This window comes from Papaver somniferum, chromosome 1 (assembly GCF_003573695.1).
Source record: "Papaver somniferum cultivar HN1 chromosome 1, ASM357369v1, whole genome shotgun sequence".
In the NCBI taxonomy this organism is placed as follows: domain Eukaryota; kingdom Viridiplantae; phylum Streptophyta; class Magnoliopsida; order Ranunculales; family Papaveraceae; genus Papaver; species Papaver somniferum.
In genome coordinates this window covers 221,675,097-221,695,826 of record NC_039358.1, presented here as the reverse complement: position 1 = coordinate 221,695,826, position 20,730 = coordinate 221,675,097, and positions in this window count along the sequence as shown.

Sequence of the window (20,730 nt, the reverse complement as noted above, 5' to 3'; positions counted from 1 at the left end):
GTTTCTAACGACTGAACTCCTTCATGGACATCATTAGGCTCGGGAAAACGAGTATGAAGGTAATCTTGTAAAATGGTCGAGGCACAGATATCAAGTCCTAAGTGTGGGGACTTTCTGAGAGTTAAAGGTAAGGCACTAGGGAAGTGATAATCACCCCCAAACTTAGAGTTTTCAGTGTCTCTAGAAAGACCTCTAATTATTTCTTGAATTTCCGTATCTTCAGAGTCCTTAAAATATTCAAGAGATTCTTCTAAGTTATTATCAGGTAGTGCATCTTTACTCATCTCTACGGGTCTATCTTCTTCTTCTTCCAAGACTATTGTTTCTAAGTCGCTAGACTCTAAAACAGTATTTTCGAAATGAACCCGTTCCTCTAAACCACTATCGGCTTCGTAATCAAAAGGAAAAACTACATCGTCTAAAACGGTGGTATCCCTAATCAAATCCTCTTCCTTTTGAATAGGTGAATAATCATAAAAATTATTTGGATTTGAACTAGAAATAATATAATCATTATAAAGTTCAATTGGATTAATAGATTCCTGATCACTATGCCTACATATTTCAGATTCTTCATTACTACTATCCTCATCATCATAATAGTACAAAGATGATTGAACCTTATCTAAATAAGTAGTGTCTTTTATTCTAACCTCGTTCTCTAGATTGGGCAAATATTCACTATTGATATCAAGGGGTAGAATTGGAAACACTATTTTGGAAATTTAGATTATTTTGAGCAGTATTAGCTAACTGTTCATTTTCTGCCTCTAAACGTGCTTGAATTTCACTGAGCGTAACACTTATACGTTCACAAGTCTCATTGAATATCTTAGACCGTTGTGTACTCTCTTCTCTTGAACTAACTGCACGTTCATACTCCCTTCGAATTTGTTGGTAGGTTTCTTCTAGAGATTGAACAGGTTTAGAAATGTCATAATCATGACTAGTTTTTAAGTAATTTTACAAAAACGCATGACTAGTACTATAATATTCCTGATTTTCTTGCTCGTAAGACCAATTCGTGTGTGGATAGTAATTGGGCTCACTATGGTATGAACCATAACCTTGAAAAGGTTTGCGTTCCCAACTACTATTCCCACCATGGTCATAAAACTGATAATGTCCATATTCAAATTCAGGTCGATACTCATTGTATTGGCTTCTATCATACCAGTTCGACATTCTTAATTGCAAGGGAATTCTACACAACCACAAACAAGGCTGACTCGACCAAATCAAACCTATAAAATCTAGCAAACAACAAGCATGATGGCTCCACTTAGATTTTTTCTAGACTTGCTTCTATCTCTCGAAGGGGAATTCGTTATAATTTAAGCAAACCCCTCTGGAATCAATCCGAGTCAAAGTAAGTTGAATTGAGGCGAGGGAAGCTCAGTGGAGCTTTGATACCCAAGGCCTCACCGCTATCACAAGGCGGCGCAATCACGCATTCAACTCACAGAAACCATTATGAACTTCAAGGTATGCTTAAGAAAGTAACCAATATCCTTCGAAATTTTTTCCTAATAAGCGCGTTACCGTATCGGTCTCGTTCTAGTCAAGTTTTAATCTTGGGTTCGCGTTAGGTTTCGTTTTCCTAAGGCGGTCAAGAAGGGAGTGGTGATGAAATCCGAACCCTTATCTTGTATTGGCCAGGCCTTGCTCTTTACTAGGAATTTAAAAACAGTCCAAATTCGTCCTCAATCAATGAATCACCTTAAGGAATACAGTAAACCCGCTGACAGGAGATTCGCGAGTGTTTCGATGGACTTACCTCCCGTACCAGACGGGGGATGAACCGTTGAAGTCGACTCGGGCCACGACTCCTATGTCATGTACGAACCCGAGGGGCCGAGACGATATAGTAATCGTCGTCCTTCCCTGCACACAGTTTATATAAATTTTTTTTTGTTTAATAATACCCTTCTGTAGGGTTAAAAAAAGAAATAAAGTCCAATTGTTTAAATTCCAAAGTCCAAAATAAATAAAAAAATTACAGTTTTCCTCACACACTCTAAAAAAAATTAAAAATTAAAAATTAAATCCTAAAATTGTCCTTTTTTCTTCTCTTTTCGCTTTTCGCTTTAAGCTTTTTCCTCTCCAAGTCCTTAGTGCTCCACTTCGAACCTGTAAATCAAAGAAAAAAAACAAAGTAAAAAGGAACAAATAATAAAAAAAAATAAACCTAAAAAAAAATAAAAAAAAATCTATATACAAGTCCGCATCGCCGACGCCATTTTGTTGTAGTAATTTTTGTGCGGTAAATAAGAGTTCGTTGCTCGGACTTGAAAAGATTTATAAATAAAAATATATACACAATATTTGTCACAGGATCAAGAGACACTAGGACTCAGGATTCCACCATTAATCATTCACACAATTCATATATTTATTCCAAAAAATTATAGCTCAAATGATATCGACTCTTATTCTTGCCAAAATAGATTTTTAGAAGATTTATTGTATATCACTAGCATGACGCATCAAAAGCACTAAGACCAATCATACATCATCATACGATATCACAACCAATCAAGAAAAATCATAAAACAATTTATAAAAAGTGCAAGTAGTCAAAAAAGAATTAAATATAATTATTGTATGCGTAAAGAACGGCTTCCTCCATCATCCCAGTGTTGGGATTTAGCTACTCATAATAATCATCTTCTCAAAATACATTTTTATAGCTCAAAATATGATTAAAAGAGTCAAAAGTTATAAAACAATGGTTCAGTGACCCAAAAATACGTCCAGAAAGAAACGATACCAGGGAACTGCAGTAAAACAACGACACTCCGCTGCTGCTGTTGACGCTGCGGAAAATAAGACTGCTCTGTGTAGTCTGTTCTTCGTGTTCTGCAAGGTCCTCTAATGGCAGCAGCAGCAGCAAGTGGGAATTGCTGTTAATCCTTCTTCTTCGCTCGTCTGCATCCCAAACCTTCCCCAAACTCTTGATCCCTCTTCCCAATGACCGATACTTGTATTTATAGTGTTTTGGAGCAAGAAATCCGACCATTGATTGCGTATATTTTCTCTTTAATTCGATTATTCTTTGCTGCCCAAAAATGAGAATACTTACCATTTATAGAATTTCCACACGTTAACTCGCTCCCAAAACGCTCCAAATTAGTTTCTTCATGCCTCAGAAGCTTTCGGGCACCTCCACATCACTCCATGCACAGCAGAAACACACTTGAGCTCGTGTTCAGTGTGTGTTGCTCTGTTTTGAGTTTGGTGAATCGAACCGAGAATTCCAGCCTAAATTGATCGATACTGACACCCATACTGTGTTCCTTAAGCTATATCACATCTTCCTACCAAGTTTGAGCCATTGAATCGCACCACAACACCTTCATTTTGTCGATTGAAATTCTGACAGTTGATGAACCAATTTTCCCGCCAATTTTATTTTTTCAAATCGTGAAGAAGGTGTCCCCTTAGCAAACAGTGGTGTCCCCTTAGTAATTAGGTTACCCCTTATCCAAAAGCGAGAGTCCGAATAACACTTGTCCTCCGGGTGCCAAAATCAACTTTTCGAGCCGAATTTTCTAAAAATGTTTATTTCCTAAAAATACATAAAAACACAATATTAGTACAAAAATAGAGTTCCAACAATACAGACATTGAGGACAAATTAGACACAAAAATGTGTCTATCAATGTCCTAAAAGAATATGTTGGAACTGAATATTCCATTCTTGATGAGTAAACACTTCTGATCTTGTACACTGATAGAAGGATCATAAATTTTAAGATTAAGAAGACATTTAAGAACATTCCAGGGACCTTTTTTAGGACAACTCTCATTGTATCATCTAAATGAAACTTGAAGAGAAAGATGTTCCTATCAATTCCTCGGACTTCTTTCACTTTGTATCCTTTCCATAATGAGATTGTGGCTTTCCTCACATCTTCAATATCTATAACATCTTTTGAAAAAAGTTTCCCGATCAAAGTATTTTTCCATTAATTTGAAGCTTCAGCGATAATAGTTTGCTTAAACCCCAAGGCTCTTCTCATTTGTCTGGCACAAAGATCACGAATAATGGAGTTTTGTATCTTGTTAGTGATGGATGAAATTTGATTATTGGATGAAGACGCCATTTCTTTAGAACGTATAAGAAAGATTTTCGAAAAAAAAAGAATAGGGTTTCTCCTCAACTGGTGATTCTCTTTTAATACTTAAAAAAGAGATATAATTATATTATAATTGCATATCTTACTGTTATCAATGGAGAATAACAGAAAAACAGATATACACGTAGGATAATATCTTTCCTTGAATGGCTGCATGGTCAACTGAGAGAAAGACGGATGACAACTAGTTTGAATGAAATTTCTCCGCGTCGTAAAAGAAGGTAAGTTGGAAAATTCAAAATTCAAAATTTGTTTGTGATAATGGTGGATAGGCCAAGCCGAGTTGAGGTGAACATGATTACTAAAACCCATACGATCATACACGTGATAAGCTTGATTAAAATACTGGACATACTGTTGAAGACCATCTTGAGACTGATGGATTGCAAAACTGTTGTCGAAACCGATAATACTGTAATAGATTGTAACAATAAAGTTAACAGAAGAAGCATATAGGACCAAGAGAATCCATATTGGATGTTTTCCATGATAAAAAGAGAGTCCCTGCAAAAGATATTTAGCAATCCATAAAAAAGAAAAAAACCATCATTACAATAAAACAGGCTAAAGCATAAAGAATTAAAACTTTAGAGAGAAACATGAAAACTAAAAAACCTAAAAACAGGATAATATAAAAACAACACTGAAAGAATTATAGAGAACAATCCATCTCCAGTTGGCATAGACTAAAGAACAGAAAAAACAAGAATAAAAATGTAAGATTTAGATCATGGGAAGATAAAAACAAAGGAATGGAAGAAACGATTTTTGTTAAATGAGTTAAATCATTTGTCGCTCGATCCTCAGAGCTTCCTCTCTGTATCACAATTTCTGCATATAACAAATGTACTTGAAACTTTAGAATTTCTAGAATTTATAAGTCTCTCTAGAATTTTTTCATCTCTAAATATTCTTCTGATATAAAACAAGATTAACTAATCACACATTCTCTACACTTTTTTATTTCTCAATTTTTTTTTTTTGTAATATAAATTTATAATCTCAAAGTCAAGGCAGCGACAAAGGTAAAAAGGTCAAAGTTCGGGGTGCAAAATTCAACATTACTGAAGATAAAATGTATTTGTTGTAATTATGTTTATTTTACCCAAGATTGTATGAATGGTGCACAAAAACATGGTAACACCATGTGGGATAACATATTTATTAAATATCAAGAGAAAACCATGAACATCAATGATCGTGATGCTTCTGGGTTGCCGTAATGTTTCATTGTAATCAATAAGGAAGTCACCTCATATGTTGCATTCATAATGGAAGCCAAGAGAGGACGGGTGAGTGGTCTTGTTGAGGTTGATGTTAAAAGACAGGTTCGTACATAATGGCAGTGAAAAAAGGGAAAAAATCCAATTAGAAAGTTAGTTATCATATTTTCAGGGTGTTGAACAAATATAAACCAAAAGTGTTAACATCTAATCAACAAGTACCTGAAAGGTCGTCATATAATTCTTCTCCCTCAATACCAAATTCTTCATCATTTTCACCAGGTCCATCAAATTCTTCTCCAGATACCCCAATAAATCCAAATGTCAACTTAGTATTCAATAATAATGATGCTAATAAAAAACTTTCAGGAAGAAACAAAGCAAGACTTGATAGAAAATTTGCTAAAGAAGGGGGAAACTCTGATGGATTTAACATGGAGGAGTTTATGGAACATCAGAAGACCGTCGAGAAGTAAAGGGCGGTTGACAGGATATTTCAGAACAGGAAGACTAAAAAAATTTCTTGTCTCAAGAAAGATTTGTGAATGACTATGACAAGGATAAAATTAATCAAGCTGACACTTCAACTATGAACCAACAACAAAAACATGCGTGGAAAATCGAATTCGATAGGCTACAACCATAGATTGAACAATAATCAGGATTTGATAACAACCAAGATGGTGGTGATGATGATGAGGATGACTTCAATGATGAGTTTGGTGTTGCAGCTAGAACTTCTAGATAATTAAAGTATTAATTTAATCTTTAATTTAAAATATTACATTTTACTTTGAAATGTTGTTGTTGCATTCAACTTAATATTAGTTTCAAATGAAAAGTTAATTAATTTGAAATGTTATTGCAAGCTACTTATAAAGTTTCACTCATTAAATTAATATTGAATAAAACAAACTACAAACAAACTAATAATTAAATGTTTAAACTAAAATACATAACTTAATAATTACGCCCACCCGCTCTTCCATACTCTTTTCAAATATTCACTCTCAGATCTTCTCTTAAGCTGTCACTACACCATTTTTAGGGATTCACAACGGAATCTGGACGTTGCTGACTGGGGTTGCAACGACAGATCGACGTTGCAAAACACGGCGTTGCATTTTTTCGCAACGACATAAGCTCCGTTGCGACTCTCGGTCAGCAACGGGGATTCGCAAATGCAGGTGTCGTTGCGATGCTATTTATTCGCAACAGAGATCTGCCGTTGCTAAGCTGTTTCGAATTACAGGAATACCCCCACCCGGAACTAAATGTTATTGGTTCTGGTTCTAATTTAGCAACAGATTGCATACGTTGCTAATATTTTACAACATAAAAAAAAGGTCAAGTCTTCATTGACCTGGTCAAAATCCATTTCCCCCACATTTACCCCCTGCAGTTACCCAGTTCCTCATATTCATCATTTCCACAGATATACAAACTATGTCACTCATTACAAAACTGTAGTATATTATGAAAAAAGGATTCTTCAATTGAAATTAACAATAAGTATGAGTATTTGATACAAATATATAATAAGTATGTATCACAACAAACTAGTGTACACATAGAAACTTACTTAGTTCCTATGTTCAGTTCGTAGAAAGTTACGAAATTCCTAAGTTCTCCTAACTTAAATCACTATAAGGAAATACTACATGGAAACTTACAAATCTTGCAGCTGCTGAGGGATCTAATGGATGCTTTGTTCTCCAACCTTTCTGATCTCACTTCAATTAACCATCGATCAAACTAACAAATTAGATTAGATTGAATTGAATTGTGTTGTAGTCCCTCAGTGTCCTCTATCATGTGATAATACAGTGAATTATACAGAATGCAGATCAGATAAGGCGAATCATACTATGCAATAATACAGATAACTGATGTGTAGCAGGTCAAATCTTGATACTATAAAAAATTATTTAGGAGGTATGCCGCGGTGGTCTGAGTTCTGGAGAGATCAAGAGAAAATGATATTCGTGGGAAACACAATCTTTCATTCCAGTCGATTTTGGAAGCTACAGAGTGCTCACAACAGCACATCATAAAGTACGTGCACTACTGTTTTACTGTGTCATTATTTTTCAATAGGTATGAAGGTTCAGAAACAGCAAAAAACTCTTACCGTCTTCTATGGATTTCCAGAATTTCATCACTTAACTTCTTCTCTTCCTTAAGTGATCCTCATTCTACTCTTTCTGGTATAAGTGGAAAAAAAATATTTTAGCAACAATAAGTTGTTAAGATAGTTCAAATTATATGCCTAGAGGTGGAGTCTTGTTACCTGTCGGGAGAAAATGTTTTTCTATGCACCAGAAAAAACCTGTGTCCCTCAACTGCCCTTGCCATGTTTCCAGAGTATGAAGGAATAAAAACATCACTTTTAACCGACACAATGTAATCAAGTTCCTCAACTGATGTTATTTTTTCCTGTGAAAAGTCGGCACGAGAGTGGGGTGTTCTCTCTGCATAAGAAATAAGGGATGGGGTCAAACATGAGGGTGCGATGAAGCAACAACAGAAAATGCGTAATCTCCTTTCGATCAAAACACTTATTATGTGATTAACATTGCATTTCTCCTAACATAAACAACACAAAGGGCACAATTTGGTTTCTACCATTACATTCATAGTACCTCATCAAGGTTAGTTCATCAGCCTCATCCGAAGACAGACCATGTGTGCATCCGCCGAAAGCAAGCATATCCTTCTCATTTCGTAAGTGTAAGGAGATGTACGGACCATAGTCTGATCAAATATCATATGATATAACAAAAATCATCATTACTTCAATAGTTTAAAACTTACAATGATAAGTGACAAAATTAAAACACTTTACTTCAGATTTGAAAACCAATATTAATAATTGTTCCCATAATCAAAATTCGGCCAGGCTATATTGAAACTTAGAACCAAGCAAGGAACAACAACCAACACAAGGAAACTTTACCAAAACAAAGTACTGTACCAAGTAGATAGGGTTGGAACTGTAACTAAATAATTATGTGCTCTCTATTCATATAAGTTGAGAGTGTTGTTATGAAGACACACCAGACCCAATGGCTTAATGAATAAAATGCAAATGATAATGTAACGAAGATCACAAAAAAGACTTACCGGAGTAAAGTCACCAATAACATAGTCCGTAGCAACAGCACGAACAACATAATACCTCAAAAGTGATTACATAATAAAGATTAATGTCCATAAGCTTGAAATCAATATGATAAGCATAAGCAAAAGAAGTGTACTTACCAGGGATTGATATTCCCCCGGGTGGCTACTACCGCTTCAACTGACCTGCACTGCAGTCACCTGCGCAACAAAATACAACAGAGCCCAAACCACACATATCCATAAATAAAAACTGATTATATTGATACTTCCGGTTCACATGATTACATTACGATTCAAAGTTTTTTAAGCACAACTGCCTGAGAGTCTTCCTTATGCAGAACTGCATAAGAATCTTCCTGAGAGTCTTCCTTATGCACAACTGCAGAAGAATTTATATGCTAGCATGCTAAGCACATGTACAAAAGTGTTTCAAAAAAAGCAAAAAAAGATAAAGCACAACCGCCTGAGAGTCTTCCTTATGCACAACTGCATAAGAATCTACATGTTAGCATGCTACGCACATGTATAAAAATGTGAACATATATAAGCAAAATAAGATAAAGCCATGTGTTGTTAATAAATTGGTTAGCGAGCATTATATACGATGGCTGAGATATCTCCAAAAGAGTAAGTCGACCGCCGACCAGACTAGTCATTTCTGATGCACTTCTTTGGATGAAGCACTTACCCTTCAATTCTAACATCTTGAAAGGTCGAAACAAACTTGTTAAGTTTAAGGACTGGTTCATTTGGGAGGAGAATCTTATCCAACATCACCTTTCCAAGATTAGATGGTACAATACAGCCGTGACACATACGTACCCCAAAATATTTAGAGAACATCAACACACACATAACACTCATGTATATGGAATTTACTCCACCTTCAAACAATGTATAATATTCAATGCCAAATTCCAACACCTAGATAGTAATACTGTGGTGTATCGCCCTAGCCATAGCATAAAAGCTCGAAAGAAGTAGTTATAAATGGAGGAGCAGAGTTCCTATATACCACAGATGGAAACTATTGTTTCCCATGACATTCATACATGCAAGCAACATATAAGGTCTTTTCTAAGTAATATAAAAGACAAAAGAATCAACAAGATTTTAGTGAATCAAAAAACAGCAATGCATGAATTTGTTTAGATGCATAAATATAGTTTTGTAAAGAGGCATTAAATGTTATAAAAGAGTAATGTAAGTTCCAACCTCAATCCGCTATACAACCCTTACCCTATGTTGTCCGCTTATCAAATCCAATAACACCTTAACCAAATAGAAGTTAAGTTAGAGAAACAGAACAATCTCGCTGAACCTGATCTACAAAATAAAACGAACTGACCTAGCCAAACTGTGGAAACAACACAAAGCCCCTCGACGAGGATACTAATATGGATTTACTAAAGAAGGTTCCAAAAATTATCAATGGAACTACAGCTAATTCGAGATGTGAATAGGTTCAACAGTTAAAGAACATGACCGCCAAAAGTGCAATAACAATCGTCTCTGAAACTAACATAGTTCATAGTGCAATAACATAGTTCTTAGTGCAATAATTGAGCTGGATATAAATTACCCTGCTGAGATTGTTGTTCGAAGACATCTAAATTATCAGTAGAAATTTTAGTCTAGATCAAGATACAAAATATCAAACTCATTGAAAATAGCACTGGCGGGAGCGTTGAACAGCAGTTACTGAGTGAAATATAACTCACGCAATAAAGTTCATAGATGAAAGCTTAAATTCACAAAAGATATGCCTTTTAGAGAAACAAATTTCATGAAACGAAGCTTTATTTCAGTTCATTATCCCAAGTGCCCTAAAATCGATCCAAAAGTCACAGGACAACGTATGAAATTTCTGTGATGAAGTGGTTTGCCTCAATTCAAAAGATTTTCTTGTAAAATTCAACAAATGAGGTGACTTAGGACCACTAGATACCTATTTATAAGCCCTAGCATCACAATTAATACTAATCAATCTTAGATTAACTTATAAAGGAGGGATAAGTTATAGGACTGCTACACATACCTTCTTAGTTCTTCCTTCTTCTTCAAACTCTGATGAACTGAAAATATATTACAACAACAAACCATAAAATTAGTTTATAGTTTACAACCCAAAAATACAAATTAAACCCTAAACTGAAAATACCTCAAAATCCCTAAGAAAGTTAACATAAAATAATATATCAAACTTATACCTTCAATGTTCTACAGATCTCCAAAGTACTTCAGTTCTTCAATCTTGACAAACCCTAAATGGAAACAACAAAATCGTATTAGATTCACATATGAAACCCTAAAACCGAAAGAAATAGATGAAATCGAAAGAATCAGATTCACAAATGAAATCGAAAAACTGAAATCAAATATTAAACCCTAAAATCGATGGATTCGATAAACTCAAATCAAAATCTCTAAATCCTAGAAATCAAAGTCTCTGAGTCTGAACCCCGAAACTCACAACTGAAACCCTAAATATATCAAAATCTGTAAACCCTAACATAAAAAGTCAAAGATTATACTTACACGATGATAAAGTTCAGAGATTGAGATGGAGATGGAGATGGAGATGGAGATGCAGAGAAGAAGATCGAGATGTAAACCCTAAATAAAGAGCAGCTCAGCTGAGCAGATGGAGATGGAGATGTCGATGCAGAGAAGAAGAGAGAGTGAGCCGACAGAGTCTCTGCTTGTGGCGGAGAAAAAATAAAATGAAATGAATAAAGAAATGGATTAAGGGAAGGATATACCTGGATTGGGATTAAGGGTGGAAAAAAAAAGAAGTCTTGATCGAAGTTTGACTGGGGCGTGTTTATAAGTCCTAGTGTTCCCGACCACGCACGTGGTTCACACGCTTGAACACAGCGCAGTTGCGATTCGCAACCTCGCTTGTGAGGTTACAAAATTCGAAACGACAGATCTCTGTTGCGAAAAAGAAGGGCGTTGCAACTAGCAACTAAAATTTCGCAACGACCCTTATGCCGTTGCAAACCTGGGTTGCGAATCCCTAAAAATAGTGTAGTGTGTCATACAGATTCTGGTTCTAAATGTAATTAGTCATTTTCCACTACAAGAAAACATGGCTTTGGTGATGATGCGAAAAAATTGACATAGAATTTTTTTGGTGATAATCTATAACTTTCTTTACTAAAAGAAAAGTTTTACTGACAAAATTAATTCGTTACTAACTAATTTTACGGTGACGAAACTAAATGTTTGACACTATATTTATTTTTAGTGACCATCAACTTGTTTGGTTGCCAATGGTTATATAGCAACAACTTCTAATCGTCACAAGAAAAAAGATCTGCAGCGAACTACATTTTGTCGCTTTAGCCATTTTCAGTGACACTATAACTTTGTCGCAGTTCGTGACTCAGTGATTACTGAAATGTTGTCACAAATAATTTTTTATGGTGATAAAAGAATACACAGTTGCTAAAGAATAAGTATTTGGTAACAATATATTTTAACAATAACTTCGGGAAACTCAATTTACTTGTTGAAGTAATTTCATTAATGTAATTACTAAAAATACTCATTGGGATAATTACTCGTTCTGGATAATTACTCGTTGCTTATAGTTCGGTTGTTGCTGCACTTGCCACAATTCAGGTGCCTCCTAAAGAAACAAGAGTTCGAAATAATATATAAAAACAAGACAATCCAGAGAAAACATATTTTCCCAAATTAAAATAATGCATATTAAACCTGTCTTTTTGATAGTTAATTGCAAGCGAAATAATTTACAAATTGTAGTAGGAAAGAATACGTTTTTTGGCTCGATAGATTTCAGTTTGTCTTGGTTGGCTATCAAACATCCTCTGCTTACAAGTCATTTATTTACGATACATAACTTCTCTACTCTTTTTGCTTCATGAAAGTACTTATGCTTATAGGAGAGAGAGCGGGAAGTACTTCTAATATCGCAACATGGTTGTGTTAACTACTTGACATATATAAAGGAACACAAAGAACCATTGAATTCTAAAAAAATAATTCATCTGTCAAATTGTGCCATGGATATTCATAAATTATATACAATTGAAAAACATTTTAAAACATCTACGTAATGAATATAAAAATGACTACCAGATTATATATATATCTTATACTAACGACAATCAATTAAACGGGTTGTTTTAGAAATATCCCATTATTTAGTAATACAGGTCATTTATGAGTGAGACAAAATTTAAAAATAAATAAGCCATCTATTTTGGTACCAAGAGAGTATAATTTAGCAAAAAAAACATGGGTGATCATTCAATAGGAGTGTACTAAGCTCTCGACTCTTATAAACAAGCCGAAAATAGCGGCATCCCAACCCCGTTCTCCAAATGTTCAATAGGCCAATCACCTTACATCACATAGCTTGATAGGTTCCATAACCTTACATCAGATGCACCTCCTCCTACTGCAACACCAATTGTAACATACGCTGGGCAACCATCTCTCGCTATCTATTCTTTTATCTTCCCTTTTTTCCATCTGAATCATCAATGTGTATGTGCGCGTCTGTATAAGACAACAAATTAAAAAATCACAGCTAAAAAGTGTCTAATTGGACATAAATCAAACCAAATTAACCATATCCACATCAAGAGATGGCAAGAAAGGGTTTTTATGTTACATATGCACAATTGTCAACTGAACGTGTAAAACCTTTATCATTACATAATTACCAATTTACCATACATACTTGAATCAATACATGATTAGCAATTTACCATGCATACTTGAATCAATCTTATACACAGTGGTTAAGTTTGCAATTCAATCAACCACAAAATGCGTAGATAAGACTGTTTCGACTCTACAAGTGGATCTTTTTCAAAGAACTTACTTTTTGGTTAGTAGATGTTGCAAGGCGGGAGGTTCAGAGAAAGAACTTACAAACTTTTCCAGAATTCTCTTCTCTCTAAAATACGAAAAGATCCCATATTTGGAAGTTATGCATTTTTACAAGACCACCTGGAAAAAGGAAAACTCCGTTCAGAAGAGTACATGAAAATGCTGGATAGAAAGCCCAATTCATTATGGTCAACAAGCCAAACATAACATAATTGAGCACTTTCTTTTTACTCGGTCAACAAAAATAGAATAAAAAAGCAAAACTGTACGGGGGCTAGGCTATATTAGCGCTAAGTTAAAAGGTTGCACGCCAATAAAACCTATTTAAAACGAAAATAAAACTCTCCAGGCCATTCAAAAGAATGAATAAAACCTGGCCTACCCTCATAAAACTCATAATTTTCCTCAGCCAACAAACAAGCTTGTTTTGCCGAGGCATCAGCTGAAAAATTAGCCTCTCTGTAGCTATGAACATAACTAATATTGTTGTAAAAACTCTTTGACATTCTCCACTTCTGCATTAGTTGCCACGGCAACTCTCCTTTTTGGAGAGAAAAATGCAACTCATCGAAACCGATCTGACGCATAGATTTTTGACATTCCATCTTTGAGCAAGAACTGCACCATAGATAGCCGCACAAACTTCAGCATAGAAGTTGGTCTGCCAGCCCAGTCCAACGCACAAAACTCCCAAAACTGCCGAGTTAGAATCACGAAAAACTACACCAGAACCAGCTTGGCCCGGGTTTCCAAGTGATGCACCATCACAACAGATCATAAGCTCACCTGGATTAGGCGGCGTCCAAGTAACTTCAATTGGAACAGAGTGTTTGCAAGATCTATGCTTCACTCTAAAGAAATTCAAAATTCGCAAATCATCTAAGGCATTATACATGTGGCCCTTCATTCTAATTGAGCTATCACGAATTACCTGATGTACCCGTCCCTTAAATTCAAGCCATCAAACTCGCATGTTCTCATAATAAGCCTTATTACGCAACTTCCATAATTCCGTAACTATTGCAAGATTTGCAACAAGCCACGGATCCTTTATCATCCTACTCCGCCCTTTTGCAACCTTGTAAGAGGCCACAAGATCTTCATTCGGTTTCAAATTAAAAATATCAGCTACCCAATTCCAAATCTTCTTAGCAATTTTGCAATGCCAAGTAATATGACTGACATCTTCGCAATCCTCCCTGCACAAGCGGCACATAGAAGGCATCTCCCTACCTGTCTTCTTTATGATATTATCATCAGTAGCGCAACATTGCTTATTAAATAACTTCCAGTATTGAACACTTAAAGTAGGATGCACAACACTTCTCGAGAATAGAGCTGCATATGGAGAAATTTCTACAGGTGCCCTGATGGCAGCCTTAGCCGACTTGACAGAGAACACACCCTTGCTGTCCAAGTCCCAAATTTTGTAATCATCACCCCCACCAATAAGAGGCCAATTATCAACATCAATATTGCATCGTAACATCAATGCCTTAGTCTTTGGAGGAATAACCCAAGAGCCATCAACAATAATATCACTAACTTTGGCCTTAAAATCATTAGGACCCTTTTTAGTGATGCCAAGTCTTTGCGCAATTGAAAAATAAGCACACCAATTATCAAAAAATAAGGAAGTATTAGCACCATTACCTATAATTGAGCGCGTATGCCTTTGCACAAAATTATGTACCAATCTGATTCCTGGAAAAATCGAAGAACCCAACTTATAATCGATCAAGTTGTCATTTATCTTGAAATACTTCGCCTTCAAGAATCTGGCCCAAGTCTTATCAGAGTCACGAATCGAAACCCACAACTTCATAAGCATGTCCCTATTAACATCAATCAATTTCCTAAGACCAGGCCCACCTTCACGCCTAGAACGGCATAAATCATCATAAAGAACCATAAAGTATTTACGCTTCTCAGCATCTCCAGACCACAAGAAATTTCGAATGGCCCTCTCAACTGATTTGATAGCCGTGCATGGCCATTTATACACAACCATGGAATGAAGAAAATAACTAGAAATCACTGATTTAATTAGCCGAGCCTGAAAAGACAAGAGCTTACCCTTCCAACCTGCCAGTTTATCCATAATCTACTCCATTACTTGTCGAACATGAATATGACGCACAATACCAGGTTTTAATTGGATTCCCAAATATTTATCTGGGAATAACGCCCTTTTCATGCCCATAAAATTTGCAGTAGCAACAGCACGAGAATGTCTGTCGCCACCATAATAGAATTTTCTTTTGGCATAACTAACGTATTGACCAGAAGCAAGTTGATACATACCAAGCATCTCCTTCAAATGTTGCAAACTGTGAAGATTACCTTTGCAGAAAATAAGCATATTATCCGCAAAGAGTAAGTGAGTTGGCGCCACACCTTTCTTGCTCACCATATGGTGCATACTTTTCGCTGCAAACAACTTAGAGAGATTGCGGCTCAAGACATCTTCAATAAGAACAAAAATCAAAGGTGAAAGAGGATCACATTGACGCAGACCTCTAGTAATACTGAAAAAACCTTCAGGACTACCATTAATCATAATAGAAATCCGAGCATAGTTAAGAATATTAAGCAACCACGAACACCATGCATCAGAAAACCATATTGACGAAAAACCTCAACAACAAATTCCCAACTAACCGTGTCAAAAGCTTGGGCTATATCCAGTTTGAGGCCAACATTCCCATGCTTCCTTTCCACACTAATCTCATTGATCAGTTCCGACGCCAAAGCTATGTTTTCATGAATGTTTCTTCCCTTCATAAACGCCACTTGTTCCTCATAAATCAATTTATTCAGCATTGTACCAAGTCTGGTAGCCATAATCTTTGTAATGATTTTGAAGAAGAAGTTTCTTAAACCAATTGGCCTATAATCCTTAATAGCATCAGATTTATTATTTTTGGGGATTATAACAATAAAACTAGAGTTAATGCCATTAGGAATTTTCAGCATCGCCCAACAGTTTGCAATAACATTAAAAAGATCTCTAGAAATAATGTTCCAACAGACTCTAAAGAAAGAACTTGTAAAACCATCAGGGCCAGGAGCAGAATCAGCGCCCAGATAAAAAACAGTTTCCTTAACTTCATCCAAAGACGGAATAGCATCCATAAAAGCACTTTCAGCAGCTGAGATGCTTTCATGCTCATAATCAAACAACTTTGGATCAATATGCACAGCTCCACCATTGAATTTTGCACGGTAGTGATCAACAATGTAATCTTTTATTTCATCCTGCAAAAACAAAGTAGAGTTAGTAGAAATCTTCAATTCAGAGATTGTGTTTTGGCTTCTCCTCATACGAATGGTGTTGTGGAAAAACCGAGTATTTTGATAACCATCTTCCAACCAACTAGTTCTCGATTTTTGCTTAAGCATAACTGCCAATTCAGTCCGCACCTCATCAACAGCTTTCCTAGCATCGGCAACCTTCAAAAATTGCAACTCACACCTAACATTTTGATCCAGAATATCATTCTCCTTATCAAGATTCAATTCCGCTTGTTTTAAGCGAAACTGAACATCTCCAAACACAGTTCTATTCCAAATCTTCAATGCATCCTTCAGTCTCTTCAACTTAGATATGAAAACAAAAGGAGGCGCACCATCCATCCTGGCACTCCAATTTTCCTTTACAAAATCCAAAAAAGATGGGTGAGAAAGCCACATTTTCTGAATTCTAAAAGGAGCCCTATTTGGCCTTGGACTATCAAAAACAAAACCAAAAAGAGGGGAATGATCATAGAAAATTCTTGGCATAGCTTTGCACCTCCAGTTAGCATACTTATCATGCCAAGCATCGTTAATAACAGCCCTATCATGTTTAGAAACGATTCTATGAATGCCACTCCGACAATTAGTCCAAGTATATTTCTTCCCAATAGCATCTGCTTCCACCAAACCATTGTGAGAGATCCAACTGCGAAATTCATTCATAAATATTTCTTTGATCGACCTTCCACCCTTCTTTTCATCTAAATGCAAAACACAATTAAAATCACCCAACACCAACCACGGAATAGAAATAAATCCCAACCCCAGTTGACGCCAAAGAGACCTCCTTGCCACCGCATCAGAAGAAGCATGCACAGCCGTGATATAATTACCAGAAAAATCCAAAGTGATAGCCTGTTTTGAAGAAGATATAACATTCGTCCTTGCCAGAGAAATCCTCCAAAAGACCCAAATGTTACCTCTCTGACCATTCACCTCATTAGTGATAACATCTTCACAAAAATCAAGCAAATTTAAATTCCTAACAAAACGTGTAGTGCAACGAACCTGCGGCTCCGCAATACAAATTACATCAGGATTGTGCAAGCGATAAAGCTCACTCAACTTGGCCCTTGCACCATCTTTAGCCAAGCCTTGTGCATTCCAATAAAATACACGCATTAATTAACTCCGTTCTTCGAAGGGCTTGCCGAACCCTGTCTGGAAGATTTACCACCTCGTGTTTGAACTTGACTAACATTTGCCACAGAAATAGTCTTCTTTTTAGTAACTTTTGGTTTTTCTTTTTGTCAACCAATTCCTTCTTCTCACGCTCATTCAGATCTTTATTAGCAAGTAACTCCAAATTTCTTGCATCCTCTTCAACTACCGAGAAAGTATTTGTTACCACCGTGTCCACCTCACATGCAACTTCGTCATCAGCTTCAATAACTACCTTATCAATTTCTTCGGTCCCAGTTTCAAATCTATTAGAAAGCGTTAAGTTCTCTAAAGATTTAGCCGGAGTAGATCTTCTTGAAGTTTTAGTGGCTTCACTAAAACTAGCTTCATCATGGTCATCCATAGTAGTCGGACTAGTAATTGGGGAATGCTGCAAATCTAAAACCTTCTTCCTCAAATTCTCTAGCCTTGTCTTAGCAATCTCTTGTTGAATTCTAGCGACTTCAGCATCAACCTCACGTTGTCGGGCTGTCTCTTTCATGGCCTCATAAGTCTTATAAGCTTGCATCTCCAGATTGGTATCTTCCTCCTTGCACAAATTATCGTGCACAGTTTCCGCAAGTTCTGCGCCATCACTGCGCAAAACTAATTTGGCATCATCATTGCGTAAAAAAGATTTTGTAACATCATTGTGCATCCCAGGCTGAGCCTCACCACCATCGTTGGCATCATGTCTTCTTTGTATGGAATGAACAACACCATCATTGTGCTGCACATATTGGACAGCACTTTCATTGCAAGACGTACCATCATTGTGCGGCACTGACGCTGCTGCACCATCATTATGCATCTCTGATTCCGTACCATCTTCACCCAGTTTTCCACCAGAACTAGCACTATGCTCGGGGAAAATTGTGTGTTTTCCAGTAGCCATCTCAAAAATTGAATTCTTCACAGTTTTGGGATCATCTCCAGACTTGTTAGTTTGATCTTTTTCCAAGATTGGAGGATCTTCTGGCACGTTCTTGTTACCTTTAGGAATTCGTTCTTTTTGCCAGAAATTCTTAAGATCATCCATATCAGCTTCAATTGAGTTTTTGATCTCAGGATCAGTTTCTTCATCAGCCTTGTCCTTCAAATCATCAAACTTTTTTGTTCTACAATCAGATTTTTTATGACCAATAGATTTGCAATAATCACAAAAGCTTGGCCTGTTTAAAATTTCATAATCTTGAACAAAGATTTCTTCATTCTCTTCTCCATCAATCAAAATCCTTCCTAAAGGTTGAGAGAAATCTATGTCGATCAAAGCAGCAGCAAAGTAACCATATTCATGGCGCAAAGTACGCGGATCAACAGAAACCGGCTTACCAAGCCCTCTTGCCATTCGAAAAATCGTCTCTTCATCCCAAAACTCCATTGGCAAAGCCATAAAACGAACCCAAACTGCAGCTCTAGTAATCTTATCCTTCCCAGGATCAAACATAGGCGTCCATGAATAAATTTTAAGTTGTTGGAACCCTGTTTCAGATTTAATCTTCCACGGACCATCATAGCTTACACGTTTTCGATCATCTTCATTGTCTAGCTTAATAACAAAATATCCCTTTTTCCATGGAATAAATTGAACCGAACCTGATAGCTTCCATTGATTCAATAAATATTTCTTAACATCTTCAAATTTTAGGGTTTTGAAAAATATCAAACGCCCAACCAAACTAAATCTCCACACAGCCTTAATCCTTGCGTGAGTCTCTCGTGGAATTTTAGTCAACATCATTGTTTGTTGTAGAACGAATTGGAGGATGAGAGAGTGTTTCAGCATCAATCCTTGACAAAACATGTGTTCTCTTCTTTAATATAGCCGCATAAGAGCCTTCCTTATGCACGCCTTGATTGCCATCTTCATGCAGATTCCTAAACGCGTTAGGATTGCCTTTTTCATGCAGATTCCTAAACGCGCTAGGATTGCTATCTTCGTGCTGCTTCCCAAACTCGGTCGAATTAGGGTTCATAACATTGGGGTTTGCAGCGTTAGTCCTTGGGATATAGATACTTTTTGTTTGAGATTGATTCCATATCCTTTTAGGTTGATTATCTTGATGATTGCTTAAAACAGGCGGATTAATATCTTGATTTTGCGCCATTAGAGCGCAAAATCAAAAGAAAACCTAAAGAACACAAAAGAGAAAAGGGAGGGAGAAAAAACCGGAGCTTCCGCTCGTGAAACCCTAGAGTTTGTTTGCCTCACGAAATAAGTACATAATTAAGCACACACGATATGTTCTCTGATCGGGAGTTAAAGCACAAGTCATCAAAAGATTGAGCGACCGAAAGCACATCAAAAGATTGAGTTTTACGAGAGAAGCACGAAAAACATTTGTATACTTAGAGATTTATTTTTTTATATACTTAGAGGTTTACTTAAGTTGATTAGAAAACAAGTCCATGTGTCTCCATGATTCTTTCACTTTCAGCGAATATGCTTGATGATTTATAAAAGTTAGCTCCCAGATAATTTATCAAGTTCTAGATCTCATTCTATCTTAGTTTATATGCTTTTGAGTCTATGATAGCTGACTTGCAAAGAAATTCACTTGAAGAGTATAGAAAATGGAAATAAATCAAAAGAGTTGTTATTTCTAATTTGTTTGGTATCCTACCGAATAAACTGACATCACCTATTAATACTGTGATGGAAAATTCACAAAATTTTCTTTTTAAAGCTTGGAACCTTCCCAATAGTGTCGCTAAGTTCACTAATACATTTAAAAACCTATAAGAACCTCCATTGAATTAAATTTGCTTATGTCACGTGACGCTAAGTTAACTCTCCTATACCACTTCCTCCGTGTAAAAAAGAAAAAGACATTTCCATTTTTTTATAAAAAAAGTGATAGTACTTCCCCCTAAAACATAAGTAGTATTTGGATACTGGTCAAAATCGGCGTCGAAAATAA